General features: G+C 53.9%; 1 protein-coding gene across 2 annotated transcripts in view; it reads right to left on the bottom strand.

The window, feature by feature from the left end:
• Positions 1–18,333, bottom strand: part of P2RY8 (P2Y receptor family member 8) — a 39,907-nt gene that overhangs the window by 15,629 nt on the left and 5,945 nt on the right. Inside the window, exon 1 of one of the 2 annotated variants that reach the window (XM_027052905.2) lies at positions 4,259–4,811. The exons of the other annotated variant lie outside the window; for it this stretch is intronic. The gene's annotated coding sequence lies outside the window, so the exon portion shown is untranslated. Of the gene's footprint in view, positions 1–4,258; positions 4,812–18,333 lie in introns of those variants that run through there. 2 annotated transcript variants of the gene reach the window in all.

Genomic DNA, 18,333 nt, shown 5'->3' on the forward strand with positions numbered 1-18,333 from the left:
AGTAGATATGAGGGATGGATAGGTGGATGGATAGATAGGCAGATGGATGGATGGATATAATGGATGGGTGAATGGATGGATAGATAGATAGATAGATAGATAGATAGATAGATAGATAGATATAATGGATGGGTGAATGGATGGATGGATAGATAGATAATAAATAAAGATGATGGATGGATAGATATGATGGATGAATGGATGCATAGATAGAATGGATTTGTGAATGGATGAATGGATGGATAGATAGATAGATAGATAGATAGATAGATAGATATGATGTATGGGTGGATGGATGGATAGATAGATAGATAGATAGATAGATAGATAGACAGACATGATGGATGGATGGGTAGAAGGATGGATGGATGGATGGATGGATGGATGGATGGATGGATAGATAGATAGACATCATGGATAGATGGGTAGATAGATAGACAGACAGACATGATGGATGGATGGGTACATGGATGGATGGATGGATAGATAGATAGATAGATATAATGGATGGGTGAATGGATGGATGGATAGATAGATAATAGATGGATAGATAGATGATATGTATAGATAGAAGATAGATAGATATGGATGGATAGGTGGATGGATAGTCTAGGTAAATGGGTAGGAAGCTGGAACGTATTTAGCTCACATATTTGACCTTTGATCGCCTGATTTCAATGCATGATTCATCATCCTACTTAACAAAGACTAACTGAAACTAACCTTCTGCAAGCCCCCCATCCACAGTTAAAATTTATATGAAATTAAATGTTTACTTTATTGTTTCATCAGAGAAGCAGTGTCATGAAATGAGTCGAAGGAAAACGGCTGGCTGGGGGTGGGGGAGGGGAAAATCCCCTAAATGGACCCATTTACATTTGTTTCCGTGTGAAATCTATAGCCTGCCCTGCTTGAGTCCGTGAGGGCAGGATGGCCTGGTGATGAGTGGCCCAGACTCAGGGCGGGGGTGGGCTTCATTAGCAAGACTGGGTTCAAATCCCAGCTCTGTCCGGGAGAGGTGCATGGCCTCCGGGCAGCGACCTCCTTCTGTGCGCCCAGTTGCCACCTTGGAAGACGGGATAGTATTGCTTTCCTGTGGCTACGGCAACACATGACCACACATGGGGGGCACTACAAACCACAGAGACTTTCTCTCTCACGACTCTGGAGGCCAAAAGTCCGAAGCCAAGGTGTTAGGAGGGCTGGTTCCTTCTGAAGGAGGGTTCAGTTAACAAGTGACGTCTTTCTCAAGTAAGCTGGTGGACTGGGCGTTGAAAGGAGGCAACTGAGGGGGAAATAGTTCACGTGAATGTGTGAAGTCCTGAATCTCTCTAGATTATCCAGGCATCTGTCCATCTACATTTGTTATCTAGGTATGTATGTACGTATGTATGTGTATCTGTCTATGTGTCCATCCATCTGTCCATCCATCTATATATCCATCTGTTCATTTATGTCTGTCTGTTATCTATCTGTCTGCTATCTATCTATCTATCTATCTATCATCCCATCCATCTATCCACCCGTACATCATATCTATCTTACCTGTCTGTCCATCCATCCATCATATCTATCTATCCATCCATCCATCCATCCATGGGATGAGAATGTTCTGGAAGCAGATAGAGGTGGTAAATTGAGAATGTGCTAAATGCCCCCAATTTCTTAAAATTTTCTAATGTTTATTTTTGAGAGACAGAAACGGAGCGTGGGCCAGGGAGGGACAGAGAGAGAGGGAGACACAGGATCCCCAGCAGGCTCCAGGCTCCGAGCTGTCGGCACAGAGCCCGACGCGGGGCTCGAACCCATGAACCACGAGATCATGACCTGATTCGAAGTCTGATGCCTAACCAACTGAGCCACCCAGGCGCCCCCCGAACTGTCTACTTTTAAAGGGTGAGTTGGTGTGTGATGTGAATGACATCTCAATAAAAACACACGCCTCGTGGGTCACGGGGTGGGGGGGAAGCCTGAAGACAATTCTGTTTTAGTTCCCTGTGTCTCAGCCGGCTGTTGCTCCTGTGTCCTCCCTGCCGTCCCCCCGTTTGCCCCACCTCCTGAGACATCCTCACCCCTCGGGTCACTGCTGGGGTGTCTGGAGCTGGCCGCCCACGTCTCCTGGTCTGTGGTTGCCGTGGCCGGTTGAACCCCAGGCGGGGCCGAGTCAAGAGGAAGCGTTGAGAGTGGCCACCTTCACTGATTAAGTAACACTTTCCCCCAGGAAGCCAGCATGGACTGGTTCAGGGTCCCAGGGGCTGAAATTGTTCTCATTTCCTTCTTTTCCGAGGCCGCAGACAGCTTTCTTCCTGGCCCGCGTCCCGGGGGTGACGGGGAAGGCATGGGCCAAGTGCCAGGGAGCCCAAAGAGGGCGTCTGCCCACCCTGAGCATGCGTCACACTACACGTTTGCAAACGCTTCTCTGAGAGAGACCACGTCCCAAGGTGGGGAAACCGAGGCACGGAGTCCCTCCAGACGCGCCCTGGACACAGGTCTCACAGGTGGGGAAACTGAGGCACAGAGTCCCTCCAGACGCGCCCCGGAGACACGTCCCAAGGTGGGGAAACCGAGGCACGGAGTCCCTCCAGACACGCCCTGGACACACGCCCCGCAGGTGGGGAAACCGAGGCACAGAGACCCTCCAGACGCACCCTGGACACACGTCCACAGGTGGGGAAACCGAGGCACAGAGTCCCTCCAGACACGCCCTGGACACACGTCCACAGGGGGGGAAACTGAGGCACAGAGTCCCTCCAGACGCGCCCTGGACACAGGTCCCACAGGTGGGGAAACCGAGGCACAGAGTCCCTCCAGACGCGCCCTGGACACACGTCCCGCAGGTGGGGAAACTGAGGCACAGAGTCCCTCCAGACGTGCCCTGGACACACGTCCCGCAGGTGGGGAAACCGAGGCACCGAGTCCCTCCAGACGCTCCCCGGACACACGCCCCGCAGGTGGGGAAACTGAGGCACAGAGTCCCTCCAGACGCGCCCCGGACACACACCCCGCAGGTGGGGAAACCGAGGCACAGAGTCCCTCCAGACACGCCCCAGACACACGTCCACAGGTGGGGAAACCGAGGCACCGAGTCCCTCCAGACGCGCCCCGGACACACGCCCCGCAGGTGGGGAAACCGAGGCACCGAGTCCCTCCAGACGCGCCCCGGACACACACCCCGCAGGTGGGGAAACCGAGGCACAGAGTCCCTCCAGACGCGCCCCGGAGACACGTCCCAAGGTGGGGAAACCGAGGCACAGAGTCCCTCCAGACGCGCCCTGGGCACAGGTCCCACAGGTGGGGAAACCGAGGCACAGAGTCCCTCCAGACGCTCCCTGGACACATGTCCCAAGGTGGGGAAACCGAGGCACAGAGGGCCGGAGGAAGCTGAGCGGCCAGTGAGAGGTGTCATCAGAGCCCAGGCCCACGTTTTGTGACCACGAGTAGAAAGCACCCGGGTCCTACGCAGTGGTTTGAGCCAAGCGCTGTCTGAGCCCTCCTCCCACACCGCGTCCAGCAGCCTGTCTCACTGTCTGCGCTCGGTGGGTATTTTTGGGGCCACACTGGGTGCCGAGCGTTCCCTGAGGGCAGAAGGGACTGCCCCGAGACCCTCGCCTGCGCCCCCCTTTATTCAGCCCTGTTTTTCCCAAATGCAGGGAACTGTGTCCACAGGGTGGGGACGAGTGACAACACAGGGACAGAAGAGGCAGAGGGTGTCCGCAGGGTCCCCACGTCCAGGTCTGGACAGCCGAGGCCCCCTGGATCCAGCCATGCCTGAAGCTGACATAGGCATCTAAGTACCCATTTGCCAACTTCCACATTGACCTAAGATCGCATGAGTCAAGTTTGTGTTGTTTGCCATCCAAAGCGTTACTTAACTCAGGGCCTCGGTTTCCCCATCAGGAAAACCGGAATGAGAGCACCCGCCTGGATTAGGTGTCAGAACTAAGTCCCGGGACAAAACCCTCGTAAATGTGGCCGGAGTAATGTCAGTGCTCCCTCCATGTTAACTATTATTCCTAAAAGCCAGAAGCAACATCCCTCTGCCCCCATTAAACCAAAACTAAAAAAAAAAAAAAAAAAAAAGGAGCAAACGGCAGGTGTTCAGACAATTCTGGAATAAAAATCTTTGAAGAAGGCGACCTTGCATCTTTGGGGACACAGAGCAGCCCGTGCAGGTGGGTCCCTGGGGTCTTCCCTGCCTCAGCGTCCCGCCCCCCGCCCCCCACGGCTGGCACGCGTCTCCTTGGGTCCCATGACTTACAGGTGACCGACCGTCCTGGGCGAGCCGGCCCCGTGGAGTTTCAGAGCCGAGCGGTGGGACCCTCCCCCTGGTGCAGACGTGGCTGTCGGTGTGGAGAAGGAACGGAGGCCGCGGGACCCCACCGCCGGTCCCCCAGCACACTCGACCCGGTCCCCAACCCCCGGGGACCCAGCTGGCCGCTTGTAACGAAAACCTGTCATGTGCAGATTTAATTAAACGCACTGAGGTTACGAAAGGCGGAGCCCCAGGGCACAGCCACAGCGCTTGGGGGTTCCTCTTTTTCACAGCCAGCGCCCCGGTCGCTGCTGGGATTTACATATTTTTTAATACATTTTTTTTTAAAGAAACATGTCATCCAAAAAAAGGTTCCCCTGAATACATAGTCAGGGCAGCACTTGATGGGGGCTCGTGCATGATGACAACAGGCGGGAGATTGAAGCTTGGCTTTCTTTCAATACTTGTAATATCATTTTACACGGGATGACCGCTCACTGTTCCCGAGGAAGCAGCTCGAAAGCGTACAACGGCCTATTTTCTGAGGGTTCCCCCTGCGATGGGCTGAATTGTGTCCCCACACCCCCGCCCCAGCCACCCCATGAAATTCACGTACTGGAGCCCTGTCCCCAGGACCTCAGAATGTGCAGGATTTGGACACAGGGTCTTGAAACAGGGAATTAAATCAAATGACATCAGCAGGGTGGCCCGGATCCCTAGGGCTCTGATGTCCTTAGAAGAAGAGGAGGTCAGACCACAGACACACAGACAGGAGCCACCACATGAGGACGTGAGGACATGGGGAGAACACGGCATCTACACGCCCAGGACAGAGGCCTCAGCAGGGAGCAGACTCAGCCCTGCCTGGATCTCAGCCTCCCCGCCTTGGCCCTGCCTGGACCTCAGACACCCAGCCTTGGCCCCACCTAGATCTCAGAGTCCCAGCCTCACCCCTGCCTGGATCTCAGGTTCTAGGCCTCAGCCCTGCCTGGACCTCAGATTCCCAGCCTCAGCCCTGCCTGGACCTCAGGTTCTAGGCCTCAGCCCTGCGTGGACCTCACTCCCAGGCTCAGCCCTGGATGATTCTCAGACTCCCAGCCTGAGTCCTGCCTGGATCTCAGACCCCCAGCCTCAGCCCTGCCTGAATCTCAGACCCCAAGCCTCCACCCTACCTGGACATCAGAACCCCAGCCTTGGCCCTGCCTGGATCTCAGACCCCCAGCCTCAGCCCTGCCTGGATCTCAGATTCTAGGCCTCAGCCCTGCCTGGATCTCAGACCCCCAGCCTCAGCCCTGCCTGAATCTCAGCCTCCCCACCTCGGCCCTGCCTGGACCTCAGACACCCAGCCTCAGCCCCTCCTGGATCTCAGAATCCCAGCCTCGACCCTGCCTGGATCTCATACTCCCAGCCTCAGCCCTACCTGGATCTCACTTTCTAGGCCTCAGCCCTGCATGGACCTCAGACTCCCAGGCTCAGCCCTGCCTGGACCTCAGACACCCAGCCTTGGCCCCACCTAGATCTCAGAGTCCCAGCCTCACCCCTGCCTGGATCTCAGGTTCTAGGCCTCAGCCCTGCCTGGACCTCAGACTCCCAGCCTCAGCCCTGCCTGGACCTCAGGTTCTAGGCCTCAGCCCTGCCTAGACCTCAGACTCCCAGCCTCAGCCCTGCCTGGACCTCAGACACCCAGCCTTGGCCCCACCTAGATCTCAGAGTCCCAGCCTCACCCCTGCCTGGATCTCAGGTTCTAGGCCTCAGCCCTGCCTGGACCTCAGACTCCCAGCCTCAGCCCTGCCTGGACCTCAGGTTCTAGGCCTCAGCCCTGCGTGGACCTCAGACTCCCAGCCTCAGCCCTGGATGATTCTCAGACTCCCAGCCTGAGTCCTGCCTGGATCTCAGACCCCCAGCCTCAGCCCTGCCTGAATCTCAGACCCCAAGCCTCCACCCTACCTGGACCTCAGAACCCCAGCCTTGGCCCTGCCTGGATCTCAGATTCTAGGCCTCAGCCCTGCCTGGATCTCAGACCCCCAGCCTCAGCCCTGCCTGAATCTCAGCCTCCCCACCTCGGCCCTTCCTGGACCTCAGACACCCAGCCTCAGCCCCTCCTGGATCTCAGAATCCCAGCCTTGACCCTGCCTAGATCTCATACTCCCAGCCTCAGCCCTACCTGGATCTCACTTTCTAGGCCTCAGCCCTGCATGGACCTCAGACTCCCAGGCTCAGCCCTGTCTGGATCTCAGACCCCCAGCCTCAGCCCTGCCTGGATCTCAGCCTCCCAGCCTCAGCCCTGCCTGGATCTCAGCCTCCCAGCCTCAGCCCTGCCTGGATCTCAGGTTCTAGGCCTCAGCCCTGCCTGGACCTCAGACCCCCAAACTCAGCCCCTGCTGGACGTCAGATTCCCAGACTCAGGCCCTCCTGGACAACAGACTCCCAGCCTCAGCCCCTCCTGGATCTCACACTCCCAGCCTCAGCTCTGCCTGGACCTCAGAGTCCCAGCCTCAACCCTGCCTGGATGTCACCCTCCCAGTCTCAGTCCTGTTGCTTCATGGACGAATCTAGAAGATGCATCTTACGGAATGCAGGGCAAGCCGTTGAAGGTTTGTAACATTAGCGTGTTAGGAACGACGCCCCTGCAGACTCCTGCCTCACGGAGGGCACGCGGGATTTGTTGCTTCCAGGTCAGTGTGGGCCCGCGGCCTGGCCCTGTTCCAGCGCCTGGAGGCCTGTGTCCCTTGGCTTGGGGCCCTTCTTCCACGTGCAAAGCATCCTGGGCACCATCCCTCCTGTCCTGCGTTCTCTCTCCATCCAGGTCAGCCGGTGAACCACCTTCACGGCATCTGCAAACCCAATGCCCTGTTTGCAAACCAACAGAAGCCACATACAGGACGTGGTGACCAGGCGGTGGACGTATTTGGGGGCACGCAGGAGTCTTCCTTCCATGGCCTGGGGCGGAGCAGCATGCATTTGTGCAATCCCACTAAGTACGATGCCTGCTGCAATGTGTGCATGCAGGGGTATATGGAGAGTAGGGAGAGAGTGCACGGCTGGGGTCCGAGACTCCCCCCGACCCAGGGCTGGCCGCCCACCTCTCCTGGGTCTGTTCAGGCTTCTGAGAGGCCGAGTGTAGGCACTGAGGCAAAAACACCGGGGCAGGACCCAGGGGACCAGCAGTGGGGACCAGAGGTGATGCACAGGGTGGGCGTCTTGGGGTCATAGTGGGGAGCAGGAAGGGGACAGAGCTCTGGAAAGCCTGGGGCCAGAGAGGGGAGCCTGTGACCCATCCCCATGGCCTCGCGATCGGGGTTGAGCGTGTCTGCATCCCCTACGGTTTGTAGGGCCCGAGATGGGGCTCCCGGTCCTGTGCAAAGAGCCCAGGACCAGCCAGGGTGGGGCGGTCAAGCTTAGCTCCCCGGACCTCACTCCCACCACGGAGAATTTGCACGTCAGCCCATCCTCGGCGGACACGTGGGATGTTCTCACGTCTGCCGGGACTAACGCTGTCGGGAACACGCAGGCGTGGCGCTGTCCGAGGTCTCGGCCTCGGTGCTCTGGGGTCCCGACTTCGGTCGTGTGAGCATGTGACCTACACCCCGTGGTGCACGCCCACGGGGGACTGGCAGTCAGCCTCGAGCCAGAGGGACGCTGTGCACCTGCTGTGACACCGATGGACCTCGGGAACACGCAGCGCTCAGCGACGCGAGCCAGACGCGGGAGGGGAAATCCCACGCAGAGGCGGTCCCCCGGCCCTCACGTCCTGAGGTGCAGGGCGCCAGGGGCAGGGAGACACGGAAAGGCAAGGGGGTGCTTGACGGGGTCGGGGCTCCAGGGTCGCGGGAGAAACGGTCGTCGAGATCGGCCGTGCGGCCTCGTGCTTACAGACGGCGAGACATGATCGTGCCCGTACGAATGTGCTTAGAAGGCAGGTCTCGTGGGAACCGTCCTCACCTCAAAAAATAAAAGCCACAGGGTACAGTAAGGCTGCCGCGCCCCGCCCCGGGGCCGCGGGGGCACCGGGGACTCTGCGTGTGCATCGCGAGGTCGATGGGGTGGCTGCGCACAGGCTGAAGACGGGACGCTGTGCACGCCCGAGGGGGTCTCCTCTGCCCAGCGTGGCCCTACAGGGGGACGCGAATCCCGGGGAGGCCCGCGGCCCCGCGTGATGCTGGTCCCAGGCAGGAGGGAAAGGACCTGAGGGCCATTTACGGGTGCTTTTTAAAGTTCGGAAGCCAGTTGGACTCCCCGAGACTGCCAGACTCCGAGGGGGCACGGGGCCACTGTGCCATCGGCAGAAGGGGTCAGGGAACCCCCGGGCGCCCAGGGCACCCTCGGCCTGGGTGCCCCTTTGCTCCACACGCCCCCCGCACCGAGTCGGGGCAGTCTGGGCGGCCAGCAGCCTGCCCAGGGAGTGGGCCCCCAGGGGCTTCCCGTGAGAAGGGAATCTCAGGGCCAACCCGGGAGGGGCCCGGAGCGAGGTGTCGGGGGACACGACACCCAGCAGGAGGGAAGTGAAGCCTGCCCAGCGCGGCGGTGAGAAAGCATCTCAGTTCTGTCCTGAGGGACGTGGGGAATTTCAACCCTGGCCTTTTAAGCGGCCGCAGGGGCTGGGGTGATTCCCGGGACCGGACTGCAGGAGGAAATGTCAGACCGGGGACACATTTGCAGGGTCCCCGGGACGGACCCCGCGGACCCTCGCAGGCCCCCGTGTGTCTGTTGGCCTCGGACTTCTACCTTTGGACCCACAGCCATTGCCAGGCTTGCTATGGGTGGAGGGAAGTCAGCGAGTGTAGACTGCCAAGACAACAGACTTATCACCCTTGTTCTGGGCTGCTCTGCCTCCCGCCCTCCCCCACTGCGAACGTGGTGACAATCAGACAGGGACTGGCCCCCGCGGGGACTGGTTCCTCTTTCTCCGCACCTTCGGGGGCCTGGCCTGTTTCCCCCACACGCGCCCTCTCCCCACCTGGCCCTACGGGAATGGGGCCACGCTCACCACCGCCATCCGCCGAGCCCTGATTCGTGGCCTCCAACGGGGCTGGGGGTGGAAACGTGACCCCAAAAGGATCGGTCCACATCGTCACCCCCGGCACCTGAGAAGGACGCTTTATTTGGGAATTGGGTCTTTGCAGATGTGCGTGAGGGAAGGATCTGAGGTGAGCTCCTCCTGGAGGAGGGGGGCCCTGAATCCGATGCCAGGGGTCCTTGCAAGACACACAAGAGGAGACAGAGACACAGAGGAGAAGCCACGTGAAGGCGGAGGAAGAGACCGGAGGGACGCGGCCACAAGCCCAGGGGCGCCTGGAGCCCCAGAAGCTGGAAGAGGCAGGAAGGAGCCTCCCCTGGAGCCTCTGAGGGAGCACGACCCTTCCCTGCCTGGGTCTCAGCGGCCCTTCCCCTCCTGGATCTCACTGGTCCTGCCCTGCCTGGGTCTCAGCGGCCCTTCCCCTCCTGGATCTCAGTGGCCCTGCCCTGCCTGGATCTCAAAGTTCTGGTCTCCAGAGCTGGCAGAGCATGATTTCTGTTGTTTTAAGCCACCTGTGTGCCGTTTCTTTGTTACAGACCCCTCCCCAATGCTAGCACACATGACTTTCTCTGTGGACTCTAAAAGAATTTACTACTGTAGCTAATATCTTACATTTGAAAGACGCAAACAATGTCGGACACACCGTGGACATTGCTGTTTAGAAATGCAAATGCCAGGTGACCCCTTCGAAGGCACACGAATGGTGTCCCCTTCATGTACCGTGTCATGCATTTAACCAACCCCTGAAGGAACTCTTGTTAAAGATCGTGCAATGTTACATTGTTTTGTTTTCCCCTCTCTCCTCAAACTGCCAGTCTGTTATCAGTGTTTTGCAGACTCTGAGCCTAGAGTCTTATAGAGCCGGGTTTGAAAGTCTTTGGTCTATGACCCCATCCCAGTCAGGATCACAAAGATAGGTACGCGCGTTGAAATGGAAACATGTTTCACTTCCTGTCCGCCGGACCCTCTGCGCTAAAAAGCTTCTTCTGAGTCTGTGGTCAGTGCGGTCAAATTGATGCAAGTAACATAAATATATCACAGGCTTCGATACAGTTATTAAACATGACGGTAAAGAAATGTATCGGGCGCGACTTCCCGAATGGGGTGAACTCTGGTGGAGACCTTCCCACGCGTTGAATAAAAGGGAATATCCGTAAAGTGACAGATGCGTCCACCGTGCTATTTTTACTTTCGACAGGCATTGACTCGACCACGCATCTTACAAGGTCACACAGGAGGAGTCAAGGTCACTGGAGCACGATTGGTTCCAATAAGGGGTTGCTCACTCACGGAGTAACGCGGACCAGAGCAGGAGGAAACCGTGCACAAGTGTCACCCATGGGAATCCCCACTGCGTATCTTGAGCATAGTGAGAAAGGATCCCGCCATGTTGGAAAGTAGCGATGTGTCCCTCTGACTTCTCTTCCTTGTTTGGGGATGGAAGAGGGAAGGGGGATAAACTGAAAAGGTCAGTAGTGCATCTGCCCTGGTGAACGTGGGGCTTCCCCTGCTTTCTGAGTCACTTTCCCAGCCATGAACACTGGTGCCTCCAGGAGGCAGCATGGGACCCTCCAGCTTTGGGATACGTGGGGCTGAATATTAAGAAGGTGGGCATCTCCTTTGGACCTGCTGGGGTCTATTTGCACCATGGTAGGATTTATCCTGGAGGAGGACCTGCTTTTCTCTTGTTCGCCGAGAATTCTAGAACTTTCTCGAGCTTGTATTTGAACTTGCATTGGAGCTGAATGTTGATTAGAAAAGGAGCAACTTTATGTCTTTTGTCATGAGTTGGTTGTTGTTGTTTTTCATTTTTTAATGTTTCTATTTATTTTTGAGAGAGAGAGAGAGAGAGAGAGAGAGAGAGCAAGCTGTGGACGGGCAGAGAGACAGAGAGGGAGACACAGAATCTGAAACAGGCTCCAGGCTCTGAGCTGTCAGCAAAGAGCCCAACGCGGGACTCGAACTCACGAACCGTGAGATCATGACCTGAGCTGAAGTCGGACGCTCAACCATCTGAATCACCCGCGAGTTGGTTGTTTAAAAACTAAGTGTGTACAGGGACCCCCAGGTGGTCTCTGGTGCCCTGGGCATCTCAGTTTAGAGACCCCTGGTGCCCTAAATCTTCATGCACAGAGAGGGAGGGGATCACATAGGACTTGAGGCGAAGGGGGCGGTGTGCAAAAGCAGTTCTCGGGGAAACTGCTTTGTTTTGGGGCGATTGGAAATACATGTCGAAATGTTAGCTTTGTGTGGGAGCGTGGTGTCTCTGCATTTTTCAGAAGGGGATGTGGGTGACAGGAGGTGGAACACCCAGAGGTTCTATGTCTCTGCACGTAGCTGGAGAAGCCAACATTCACATCCATCCTGGAGAAACAGTATCTGCTGGGGAAACGGGAAAGCATCTTACCGGGGATGTGCCCAGCCTCCATCCTTTCACAGTGATGTGAAATGTAACACAGAGGGTATTACACGAAACAGAAATAAGGTGTCACTTGCTTTGGAACGCCTGATTGTAATTAGTGGGTGTTTATCAGGCATTTCCTGTCAGCCAACCTTAAACACGTGTAATCACATTCAACCTGTGAAACAACCCCATGGTGTAGACGCTAGTCGTATCTAAACGCTGGACCTCTCAAGCATAAGGATAACCTGTCCACATTTTTTTCTTCCTCTCCTGTACATTTTCCCCCCATTCTATCAATCTCTTGCTTTCATAATTGTATTCTTTCCACCTTATTTTGGTTTGTGCTAGCTCTTTCTAAATACTGAAGAAGGAATCATGGCCCTTGGACATACAGCATTTCTTCTTGCCTAAGGAATGCATTCAAGGCTATGAATCTGCCTGTGTTTACTGCTTTGGTTCCATCTCAGGTGTTTTGATACGTTGTGTCTTCATTATTGTTTGTGTGAGCCTCCCGAGGCTGCTGTAACAAAGCACCACAAGCTTTAGACAGCAGACATCTGCTTTCTCGCTGTTCTAGCGGCCAGAAGTCCGAAATCCGTTTCTCCGGCTAAATGCCAAAGTATTGGGGCACCTGCTTGGCTCAGCCTGTTAAGCGTCTGACTTCAGCTCAGGTCATGATCTTGTGGTTTGTGGGTTCGAGCCCCACATCGGGCTCTGTGCATTCTGCCTATCTCATGGGGATTAGGACATCATGGGCCTCTGTGGGGCTGTGTCTGCAGATGACATCATTCCTTCAAAATCTTTTCTGTTTTCGTCACGATTCCTTCTTTGGCCCGTGGGTTATGTGGAAGGGTGCAGCCGTGGAAGAAAATCTGGTTGGCTGTTCGGTACTGGTTTCCAGCTCAATTCCCTTGAGGTCAGAGAGTGGCATCGGGAATGCATTCCATCCTTGGAAACATGTGAGGTTGGCTGCAGACCCAGAGGATGTTGTGTTTGGTGACTATGTAGAGCTGATCCTTATGCCCGTGGGGTCTGGAATTTAGATAAGGAAATCCGGGGTGGCCTGAGGGAGTCCTGTCCGTATTTTCTTCCTCATGGCCTCTGACCCATGGAGTGCCCCCTTCGATACTTGATGGGAGAGAGAACTCTACGGAGCAGTGTGTGTCCGTCCATCTGTTCCAGGCAGGTCTTGAGCTGCAGTGGTCGTGGACACAATCAGTCCCTCTGAAAGCCATCTGCAAATCACACTGAAGTGCGGAGGCCAGTAAGACTTGCAGGGGGAGACAAGGAATCCTCCACAGGCCATGGTGTTGCTCTTGGTGCGACTGGTTTCCATTTCTGAGAAACAACAGATCAGGGCAGGAAGCAGAAAAGAAAACCACAGTGGTTGGAGTCCTAATGCTGTGTAGGAAGTCGTCCCGACCGTATGGGTTTCCTGCGGTTGTTGTAACAGAGTACCTGAGTCTGTAATTTATTTTGTCACAGAATAATAAAGAGATATTTATGCCTCCTGGTCCTGGAGGCTGGGTGTCTGAGATCCAGGTGGGGTAGAGGCTGGTTCCTTTTGAGGCCTCTCTCCTGGGTGTGTAGATAGCATCTACTCCCTGTGTCCTCCTGTGGTCCTCCTTCGGTGTGTGTGTCTGTATCCAAATTTCTCCCTTTTAGAAGGTTACCGGTCATATTGCAGTGGGGACCCAGCCTCCTCCAGTGTGACTTTGTCTTACCGAATTACATCTGCAAAAGCCCCATTTCCAAGTGGGGTCACATTCTGAGGTCTTGGGGTGAGGACTTTGACAGCTGAATTTTCCACGCAGTTCAGCCCGTAATGACACAGTCCCATACCTAAATGGGTGACGTTTCTGCATTCACACGCCACTCTGGTACCTCTCTAAGCAGGCACCTCATTTTCCTGTTGGCTTCCTTCTTATGAGTTACATACAACTTCCCGATGCACACACACCCTTTATCTGTGTTCTAGGCTGGTAGCTGGGGAGGGAGGGCGGGCATGCTGTTGCAGATACAGAATCCTACGCCCTGCCCCCCACTGTGAACTGCAGGGCCCCTGGGAGGCAGGAAAAGAGGTGTGTTTCCTGGGTGGTGTGGAGGCCAGTGGGCTCACTGTTGCAAAACTGATTAAGATCACGAGAAGCAGATCTGTATCTTGCCGTGAACACAAGGACCCCACAGCAGGCGTCTCATTTTTGGGGTGTTGCGTTCTCATATCCCATCCACTTGCTGGATTTCACAAGGTGTGCACCAGAAGAGGCGAATGAAAGACCGAGCCACCCCGTCCTGATACATGTGACGTATCTCTGTGGACGAGAGATATCACTTTGGTTTCTGGTGACGAAACTCAGAGGACGACCAGTTAGATTAAGAAAACACAAGAGGACCAGTTTGCTAGGAAAGTGGTTTTCATTCTTTGATTCCCAGGGTCGAAGGTCTCGAGTGTTCTTTCTTATCCCTTCCGAAACTTAAGAATAAAAACCCGTTGGCACATTTCACATGGCGCATTATTATGTTGTCCCCCTGGGGCTCTTACAAAGTTCTACATCAGGTATATCTCAATAAGATGGGGGCGAAAAGAAACGAGAATGTACGTCCACACAAAGTCTTCTGCAAAAAACAAAATACAACAAGCCATGTGCCCTCGTGCCCTGTAAGACGAGCCTCATCCCAGGGAAGAGAGCCATGGGATGAATGTGGCCGTGCCACCTGCCCCAGATCCCAGAGCACCCTTGAGAGAGCCCTTCTTCATTGCTGCCAGGTGATGTGCAGTTTTATGTGTCCCCCTGGCTGTGCCCCAGTATGAAGATCTGCGGTCAAGCACGAGCCTACATGTTCCTGTGCAGGCATTTCTTTTGGATGAGATTAGCGTTTAAATTGGTGGACTTTGAGTAAAGCGGGCGGCCCTCCGTGAGGTGGTGGGCCTCGTCCCATCAGTTGAACGCTCTGAGGGAAACAGACTGATCTCCTCCTGCGAGGAAGTGGGAATTCTGCCTTCAGACGGTGTTCACGCTCAAGATACAGCATCATTGCTTCCCTGGGCCCCAGCCTGCTGGTCGACCCTGCAGAATTCAGACTTGCTAGTCTCCACAGTTGTAGCCATCAGTTCCTTAAAATAAATCTCTCTCTCAAAATAAATAAGTAAAAAAGATCTCTGTCTCCTTATCTGTCTTTGTCTCTCCTATAGATAGGTGTAGATCTGTCCATCTATCTGTCCATCCATCTACTATCCATCTATCCATCACTCTTATCTATCTATCCATCCATCCATCATCTATATATCTATTTATCATTCTTTCCATCATGTCTATCTATCCATTCTATCCATCACCTATCTTTGTATTACCTATTTATCATGTATGTATCAATCACCTCCCTTCCTTTCTTTTTTCTTTCTTTCTTTCTTTCTTTCTTTCTTTCTTTCTTTCTTTCTTTCTTTCTCTCTCTCTATCCCTCCCTCTCTTCCTTCCTTCCTTCCTCCCTTCCTTCCTTCCTTCCTTCCTTCCTTCCTTCCTTCCTTCCCTCCTTTCTCTATATCCATCCATCCTTGTGTTTCTTATATGAATAATCCTTGTCATTCATATAAGAGAAGGAGAAGGAGAACCAGTATGATATCTACACACACATATAAAGAAGTTTATTAAAGGAATTGGCTCACATGATTGCGGAGGCTCACGTGGTCTCCTGTCTGCAGACTGGAGGCCCAGGAAAGCGGACTCTGTATGTTCCAGTCTGGGGACAGTGGAAGACAGATGTCTCAGCTTGGAGACGGTGAGGCACAGGGAGCTGGGTCTGCTGTTAGCCACCTTGTGTTGTCCTCTGGCTGTGAAAGGATCGCAGGACTGCATGAGCCCTACCCACCCTGGGGAAGGCCGTCTGCTTTAGTCAGTCCACTGATACAATGCTTATCTCCCCCAGACACACCCTGAGTCCTGTTGGCCCCAATATCCAGGCCACCTGAGGCCCAGCCAACTTCACACATAAAATCAACCACCACAGTCTGCTTCTGTTGAGAACCTCGATCAACACAGAAACCCTCAGAGAAGGAAGACCCCGGGGGCCGTTGCTAATTTTTCCCAGCGCGGAAAGTGAATGCATTTCTCTCTCTGACCTCTGAGACCTCCGCTTTCCAAAGACACGTGTCATCTTGCGTTGGAACTGGCACGTTCCCCTCCAGACGGGCCCAGGGATATTTAATGACAAGACTCCTCGTGGATGGTGGAATCAGGTTATTTGAAAGCGCACGGCATGAATCGGGGCAGCTCCACTTGAATTGGATGTGGGTCGACCTTGAGATGCAATCTTGTCAGAAGCGTTGCAGACTCGGGGTCCCAGGCGCCGGACAAGGCTGAGGAGAGGGGCAACTCGGTCCTGGGAAAGGTTTCCTCGGTGGTTCAATCAGAAGGTGTGTGGCCCCAGGACGTCTTGTCCCCCCACTGGAGGCCCCTCTCCAGGTGCAACCCATTGCCTGCCTCCACGCAGAAGCACGGTGGGGAGACGGGCTCAGTTGTCCTGCAGGGGGCCCTGGGCATGTGTTGGAGCCCATGACGGACTCTCCTGAGTGCCACAGAAGATCAACCCGCACCTCTCATGGACCACGTGGTTGTGTGAAAACGGTGGGTCCCCACGCAGCATTGACACCAGAAAACCGTCGCAGAGCTTGGAACGCATCACGCTTCCTAATTTACCGCGTGTCCTATGATGGAGGCACAGAAGTGATCTGACTGTCAAGGCCCCTCGGAACGACGATATCACGTCCTGGGCCTCACATGAGATCGGAGGCTGTGTCTGATCTATCCGCATCATGGAGCCCCAGACAGACTCCCTGGGGCCTGGGGAAAGAACCCCCTGGGCTAGCCTCGGTGCTAATACACGGGATTCACTGCAGCGTATGTGGATTTCTGTAGTCAATATGGTTGGGTGTTCCCTGAGACCCCAAGGAGAGCCCCAGCGTGTCTCAATACTGTGGACCGCGATGATGAGATGTGGTATGAATACTCCCGCTCAACCAGGCTCAGTGTTGGCCAAGAGCCTTCTGCCGGAGGTGACTGGGCCCCAGGTGACACTCTGCAACGTATAGGGCTCCTTTTCCTGGTCACACTCATCACCCTCAGTGCACAGGACGCCCAGCTTCATAAAGCCATCTAGCTGCACATGTCAGCAGTGCCCAGGACCTAGCATGAAAAACAACTGATCTATCATCTCTCTGTCTTTCTTTCTTTCTATCTATCTACCTATCTATCTGTCTGTCATCTATCTATCATCTATGTATATCTATCTGTCTATCTACCTACTTCATCCATCCATCCACTGTATCTATCTATCTATCTATCTATCATCTATCCATCCATCTATCCATCCATCTACCCATCCATCCATCATGTCTGTCTATCTATGTATCTATCCATCCATCCATTGTTCCATCCATCCATCCATCCGTTCACCCATCATATCTATCTATCTATCTATCTATCTATCTATCTATCTATCTATCTTTCCATCCACCCATCCACCCATCCACCCATCCACCCACCCATCATATCTATCTATCTATCTATCTATCCATCCATCATATGTATCTATCTATCTATCTATCTATCTACTATCTATCTATGCATCCATCTACCCATCCATCCATCATGTCTGTCTATCTATCTATCTATCTATCCATCCATCCATCTACCCATCCATCCATCATGTCTATCTATGTATCTATCTATCCATCCATCCATTTTTCCATCCATCCATCCATCCATCCATCCATCCATCCACCCGTCATATCTATCTATCTATCTATCTATCTATCTATCTATCATCTATGTATCTATTTATCTATCTCTACCTACCTAATTCATCCATCCATCCATCCACCCACCCACTGTATCTATCTATCCATCATCTATCTATCTATCTATCCATCCATCTACCCACCTAATCCATACATCCATCATCCATCCATCCATCCATCCACTATATCTATCCTCTATCTATCCATCTATCTATCCATCTGTCTATCCATCTATCTATCCATCTATCTACCCACCTAATCCATACATCCATCATCCATCCATCATCCATCCATCCACTATGTATATGTATATGTATATGTATATGTATATCATCTATATCTATATCTATCTACCTACCTATGTAATCCATCCATCCATCCATCCATCCATCCTATTTATCTATGTATATGTATGTATGTATGTATCTATTTATCTATCCATCCATCCATCCATCCACCCACCCATCTACATCTATCTATTATCTAGCTATCTATCCAACCTTATCCTGTACTAGACCTCCCATCTCTGTCTCCATTTTCCCGTGGGTTCTCCTCTGTGGCTTCTCTTCTGTCTCTTACAAGGACACCTGTCATTGGATTTAAGGCCCAACCTCATCCAAGATGACCTCATCTCAGATCCTTCAGTTAACCACATCTGCAAAGACGTGGACTTCCAAATAAGGTCCACAGGCTCTGGGGGGATTATTGCATGGACATATATTTGGGGGGAAGGGGTCCACCATTCAACTGACTACACCCATTTTGCCAGGATTGTCCCCATTTTAGACCTCCACGTCCTGCCTGTCAGGACCTCCTGCTTCCCAGGCAAATCAAGATGGCTGGTCACTCTACACCGTGTACCCAAC

This window comes from Acinonyx jubatus, chromosome X (genome assembly GCF_027475565.1).
Source record: "Acinonyx jubatus isolate Ajub_Pintada_27869175 chromosome X, VMU_Ajub_asm_v1.0, whole genome shotgun sequence".
NCBI lineage: Eukaryota > Metazoa > Chordata > Mammalia > Carnivora > Felidae > Acinonyx > Acinonyx jubatus.